The sequence below is a fragment of the Oncorhynchus nerka genome, linkage group LG20, assembly GCF_034236695.1.
Source record: "Oncorhynchus nerka isolate Pitt River linkage group LG20, Oner_Uvic_2.0, whole genome shotgun sequence".
Lineage (NCBI taxonomy): Eukaryota > Metazoa > Chordata > Actinopteri > Salmoniformes > Salmonidae > Oncorhynchus > Oncorhynchus nerka.
The window spans coordinates 26,894,466-26,901,481 of record NC_088415.1 but is presented as its reverse complement, the minus strand read 5'-3'; positions in this window follow the sequence as shown (position 1 = coordinate 26,901,481).

Below are 7,016 nucleotides of genomic sequence, written 5' to 3'. Positions count from 1 at the left end.
CAGCTGTTACTCTGTATAGATCTATGTGGGCCTAGGCTGTAACCCAGCTGTTACTCTGTGTAGATCTATGCAGGCCTAGGCTGTAACCCAGCTGTTACTCTGTGTAGATCTATGTGGGCCTAGGCTGTAACCCAGCTGTTACTCTGTGTAGATCTATGCAGGCCTAGGCTGTAACCCAGCTGTTACTCTGTATAGATCTATGTGGGCTCCATAGGCTGTAACCCAGCTGTTAGTCTGTATAGATCCATGTGGGCCTAGGCTGTAACCCAGTCCCCCTGTTACATTACTGAAGATCAATCAATCAAAGATTTATGTTTTTACATGCAGATGTCCTAGGCTGCCTAAAACCCCAAACAGCAAGCAATGATTACTCTGTGTAGATCTATGCAGGCCTAGGAAGGTGGAACCAGGCCAGCTGTTACTGGCTGTGTGGAGATTATGCGGACCTAAGGCAGATTGTTAATCAAGCTGTTACTCTAGATGACCAGAGGGTTCTACGGTGCGGGCCTCAGGCTGTAACCCAGCTGTTACTCTGTGTAGATCTATGCGGGCCTAGGCTGTAACCCAGCTGTTACTCTGTGTAGATCTATGCGGGCCTAGGCTGTAACCCAGCTGTTAGTCTGTATAGATCTATGCAGGCCTAGGCTGTAACCCAGCTGTTACTCTGTGTAGATCTATGCAGGCCTAGGCTGTAACCCAGCTGTTACTCTGTGTAGATCTATGCAGGCCTAGGCTGTAACCCAGCTGTTACTCTGTGTAGATCTATGCAGGCCTAGGCTGTAACCCAGCTGTTACTCTGTGTAGATCTATGCAGGCCTAGGCTCCATATAATAGAGGAGGGCCCAGCCCTGGTCTGTGTGAGGCCGGAGGGGAAGTAGAGGAACAAACCCACTTCAATGGCTCTTTGTGCGTCTGATAGGAAACACCCAGTGTCCCCCTGCTCACGTATAACATTACTAGGACAGAGAAGATCAATCAATCAAATGTATTTATAAAGCCCGTTTTTACATCAGCAGATGTCACACAGTGCTATACAGAAACCCAGCCTAAAACCCCAAACAGCAAGCAATGCAGATGTAGAAGCATGGTGGCTAGGAAAAACTCCCTAGAAAGGCAGGAACCTAGGAAGACACCTAGAGAGGAACCAGGCTCTGAGGGGTGGCTAGTCCTCTTCTGGCTGTGTGGAGTGGAGATTATAATGACCATTAAGGCCAGATTGTTCATCAAGATGTTCAAACGTTAGATGACCAGCAGGGTTGTAGAGGGTGCAACAGGTCAGTACCTCAGGAGTAAATGTCAACTGGCTTTTCATAGTCGAGGTAGAGAGAGAGAGGTAGAGAGAGAGGTAGAGAGAGAGAGAGAGAGGTAGAGAGAGAGAGGTAGAGAGAGAGGTAGAGAGAGAGAGAGAGAGAGAGGTAGAGAGAGAGAAAGAGAGAGAGAGAAAGAGAGAGAGAACAGCAGGTCTGGGACAGGTAGCACGTCTGGTGAACAGGTCAGAGTTCCATAGCCGCAGGCAGAACAGTTGCAACTGGAGCAACAGCACGACCAGGTGGACTGGGGACAGCCAAGAGTCATCAGGCCAGGTAATCTTGAGGCATGTCCTAGGGCTTAGGTCCTCTGGGAGGGGAGGGAGAGATAATTAGAGGGAGCATACTTAAATTCACGCGACAACAGATAATAAGACAGGAGAATTACACCAGATATAACAGACTGACCCAAGCCCCCCCAGCACATAGACTATTGCTGCATAGATACTGTTTTCCCCCATACTTGGCTTCTCCATTGTCTCTGAAACCCTGCGCTCTGTGATGACCTCACACCACACCCACTTCACCAGTCAGCAGCTGCACTGGCCTGAATGTGTTTCATAGGGACTTATCATAGCTGTAAAAAATAGTATTTTCTTCCCTGCTGTTGCCTAAATGGAAGTGTGTAGTTCTCTCGCTTTCCTCGCCCTTCTCATTCGTTGAATTCCCTTGCTTCCTTTTTCTAAAATGAGTCCCAAATAGAATTGCACAATTAGCCGAGCACAATGATGGTGTCTGTTTGTGAACATATGAAGACATCAACTCATAGAGATAGCGTGGGTTGTGTTCTGTGTGAGAGGAAGAAAATTAGAAAGTGTGTAATGATGTGAGTCTCTTGGAAAATTGAAAAGGCACCAAAGTTCATTAGAATGGTAATAATGATAATACTAATATCACCTATATCTCAGTAAAACATGGATTGATATGATGGCTGTCTACCTGCAGAAGATACATTTTTCAATATCTAAGCAGCCACTTGACTCTACAGTGGGTAACATACAGAGGACCATCGATAGTAATAAAAAATTAAAAAATAAGAATAGGCATGGACTGCCATCTACTGGACATGGACTGCCATCTACTGGACATGGACTGCCATCTACTGGACATGGACTGCCATCTACTGGACATGGACTGCCATCTACTGGACATGGACTGCCATCTACTGGACATGGACTGCCATCTACTGGACATGGACTGCCATCTACTGGACATGGACTGCCATCTACTGGACATGGACTGCCATCTACTGGACATGGACTGCCATCTACTGACATGGACTGCCATCTACTGGACATGGACTGCCATCTACTGGACATGGACTGCCATCTACTGGACATGGACTGCCATCTACTGGACATGGACTGCCATCTACTGGACATGGACTGCCATCTACTGTTTTGGGGGCAGCAATACTCCTTTACTGTCTGACTGGACATGCCATCTACTGACTGCCACATGGACTGCCATCTACATGGACTGCCATCTACTGGACATGGACTGCCATCTACTGGACATGGACTGCCATCTACTGGACATGGACTGCCATCTACTGGACATGGACTGCCATCTACTGGACATGGACTGCCATCTACTGGACATGGACTGCCATCTACTGGACATGGACTGCCATCTACTGGACATGGACTGCCATCTACTGGACATGGACTGCCATCTACTGGACATGGACTGCCATCTACTGGACATGGACTGCCATCTACTGGACATGGACTGCCATCTACTGCACATGGACTGCCATCTACTGGGCATGGACTGCCATATACTGGACATGGACTGCCATCTACTGGACATGGACTGCCATCTACTGCACATGGACTGCCATCTACTGGACATGGACTGCCATCTACTGGACATGGACTGCCATCTACTGGACATGGACTGCCTGGACATGGGCCCTCACCTCCTCATTGTAGACCATCTCGTTGTTGTTGGTAATCAAGCCTACCACTGTTGTGTTGTCTGCAAACTTGATGATTGAGTTGGAGGCGTGCATGGCCACGCAGTCGTGGGTGAACAGGGAGCACAGGAGAGTCCTGAGAACGAAACCCTTGTGGGGTGTGGTGGTTAATTTCTTTACTATCAAATGAGAGAAACTAATCACACAAATCATAGACTTACACTAAATCTTTATTCACTTTTTAATAAGGGAACAGGTCAATACAACACACACATATAAAGTGAATCAATCGAATGCTCTACAATAATGATGGCTGGTCGACAAATCACCCACAGATGATTCGTTGAGAGCCCCGAGACAAAAGTACAAAGGTATTTTATAGCCAAGATACACCCTCTTCAGTCTACATGACGAACAACAGATGTATGGAATGGATCACAAGGTTAAGATTTGTATGAAAGATACTGTCTGCTGTGAAAACTGTTCTCTTCGTGTAGAGACCAAGGACTGGCCCTGGGGGTCATCTCTTCCTGGTACCTTATAGAACAGAAACATTAACTCATGCTCTGGAATGCCGTCTCTTTAGGTTTGATCACCCAAAAGACATTGTAAATCTCTGGTCAGTGTTATCTCCCAGAGGCCCACTTTCAGTTCACACAATAGAGTTATAAGAACCCTATATTCTGTTGCATAAAACAATTTGATGCAATAAAAGTATTATAACATAATCTTGCAATTTTGCTCTCACAGGGGCCCCAGTATTGAGGACCAGCGGAGTGGAGATGTTGTTTTCCAAGACCCAGTTGCACAGGGCGGGTCGAGACCCAGGGTCTCAAGCTTAATGATGAGTTTGGAGGGTACTATGGTGTTGAATGCTGAGCTGTAGTCAATGAACAGCATTCATACTTAGGTATTCCTCTTGTCCAGATGGGATAGTGCAGTGTGATGGCGATTACATCGTCTGTGGACCTATTGGGGCGGTAAGCAAATTGAAGTGGGACTAGGATATCAGGTTGGGGGGAGGTGATATGATCCTTGACAAGTCTCTCAAAGCACTTCATGATGACAGAAGTGAGTGCTATGGGGTGATCGTCATTTAGTTCAGTTACCTTAGCTTTCTTTGGAACAGGAACAATGGTGGCCATCTTGAAGCATGTGGGGACAGCAGACTGGGAGAGGGATTGATTGAATATGTCCGGAAACACACCAGCCAGCTGGCCCGTTCATGCCATGAGGACGCAGCTAGGTCCTAGGGTTAGGGTTAACTTGTTGAGTGTAGGAGGCTGTATTTTGATTTTTTGGGATGAAAAACGTACCCATTTGAAACTGCCCATTTCTCAGCCCCAGAAAATAGAATACGCATATAATTGTCAGATTAGGATAGAAAACACTCTAAAGTTTCCAAAAATGTCAAAATACTTTCTGTGAGTATAACAGAACTGATATTGCAGGCGAAAACCTGAGGAAAATCAAGCCAGGAAGTGCCTCTATTTTGAAACCTTTGTGTTCCTATGCATCCCTATTGGCCATTGAAAGGGATATCAACCAGATTCCTTTTTCTACGTATTCTCTAAGGTGCCTACAGCCTTTAGACGTAGTTTCACGCCTTTATGTTGAAAAATTAGCGTAAACGACTACATTGCGTAAGTGGCCAGCTGAGGGCTCTGTGATTCTTGCGTAAAAGACAGAGGTAGTCATTTTTCCTCTCGCTCCTACTGAAAAGCCAATAGTCCCGGTTGATATATTATCGAATAGATATTTGAAAAACACCTTGAGGATGTTTCTATCGATATTATGGATATAATTTTGATTTTTTTTCCCCGGCGTTGTCGTGACCGCTATTTTTCCAAAAATAAAAATAGTGCCCCCTAGTTTCAAGAGGTTAACTCGCTCACCGAGTCAGCGCATACGTCAATGTTATTATCTGAGGCTACCCGGAACATATACCAGTCCACATGATCAAAGCGATCATGAAGCGTGGAATCCGATTGGTCAGACCAGTGTTGGATAGACCGAAGCACGGGCGCTTCCAGTTTTAGTTTCTGCCTATAGGACAGGAGCAACAAGATGGAGTCATTGTTATATTTGCCAAAAGGAGAGTGGGGCAGGGCCTTGAACGCATCGCGGAAGTTAGAGTAGCAATAGTCAAGCGTGTTACTCACTCGTGTACAGCAATCGATATGCTGATAGAATTTAGGTAGCCTTGTTCTCAAATTATCTTTGTTAAAATCCCCAGCTGCAATAAATGCAGCCTCGGGATACAGTTCAAGTCGGAAGATTACACCCCTTAGACAAATACATTTAACTCAGTTTTCACAATTCCTGACATTAAGTCCTAGTAAAAACTCCCTGTTTTAGGTCAGTTAGGATCACCACTTTATTTTAATAATGTGAATGTCAGAATAAATAATAGTAGAGAATTATTTATTTCAGCTTTTATTTCTTTCATCACATTCCCAGTGGGTCAGAAGTTTACATGCACTCAATTAGTATTTGGTAGCATTGCCTTTAAAAAATTTCAACTTGGGTCAAAAGTTTTGGGTAGCCTTCCACAAGCTTCCCAACAATAAGTTGTGTGAATTTTGGCCCATTCCTCCTGACAGAGCTGGTGTAACTGAGTCAGGTTTGTAGGCCTCCTTGCTCGCACACGCTTTTTCAATTCTGCCCACAGATGTTCTATGGTATTGAGGTCAGGGCTTTGTGATGGCCACTCCAATACCTTAACTTTGTTGTCCTTAAGCCATTTTGCCACAACTTTGGAAGTATGCTTGGTGTCATTATCCATTTGGAAGACCCATTTGCGACCAAGCTTTAACTTCCTGTCTGATGTCTTGACAGGTTGCTTCAATATATCCACATGATTTTCCTACCTCATGATGCTATCTATTTTGTGAAGTGCACCAGTCCCTCCTGCAGCAAAGAACCTCCACAACATGATGCTGCCACCCCCGTGCATCATGGTTGGGATGGTGTTCAAGCCTCCCCCTTTTTCCTCCAAACATAATGATGATCATTATGATCAAACAGTTACATTTTTGTTTCATCGGACCAGAGGACATTTCTCCAAAAAGAACAATATTTGTCCCCATGTGCAATTGCAAACTGTAGCCTGGCTTTTTTGTGGCAGTTTTGGAGCAGTGGTTTCTTCCTTGCTGAGCGGCCTTTCAGGTTATGTTGATATAGGACTCATTTTATTGTGGATATAGATACTTTTATACCAGTTTCCTCCAGCATCTTCACAAGGTCCTTTGCTGTTGTTCTGAGATTGATTTGCACTTTTTGCATCTCTAGGAGACAGAACACATCTCCTTCCTGAGCGGTATGACGGCTGCGTGGTCCCATGGTGTTTACACTTGCGTACTATTGTTTGTGCAGATGAACGTGGTACCTTCAGGAATTTGGAAATTGCTCCCAAGGATAAGCCAGACTTGTGGAGGTCTACAATTTTTTTCTGAGATCTTGGCTGATTTCTTTTGATTTTCCCATGATGTCAAGCAAAGAGGCACTGAGTTTGAAGGTAGGCCTTGAAATACATCCACAGGTACACCTACAATTGACTCAAATTATGTCAATTAACCTATCAGAAGCTTCTAAAGCCATAACATCATTTTATGGAATTTTCCAAGCTGTTTAATAGGCATAGTCAACTCAGTGTATGTAAACTTTTGACCCACTGGAATTGTGATACAGTGAATTATAAGTTAAATAATCTGTCTGTAAACAATTGTTGGAAATAATTGGCAACCGACTTGCCAAAAATACAGTTTGTTAACAAGAAATTTGTGGAGTGG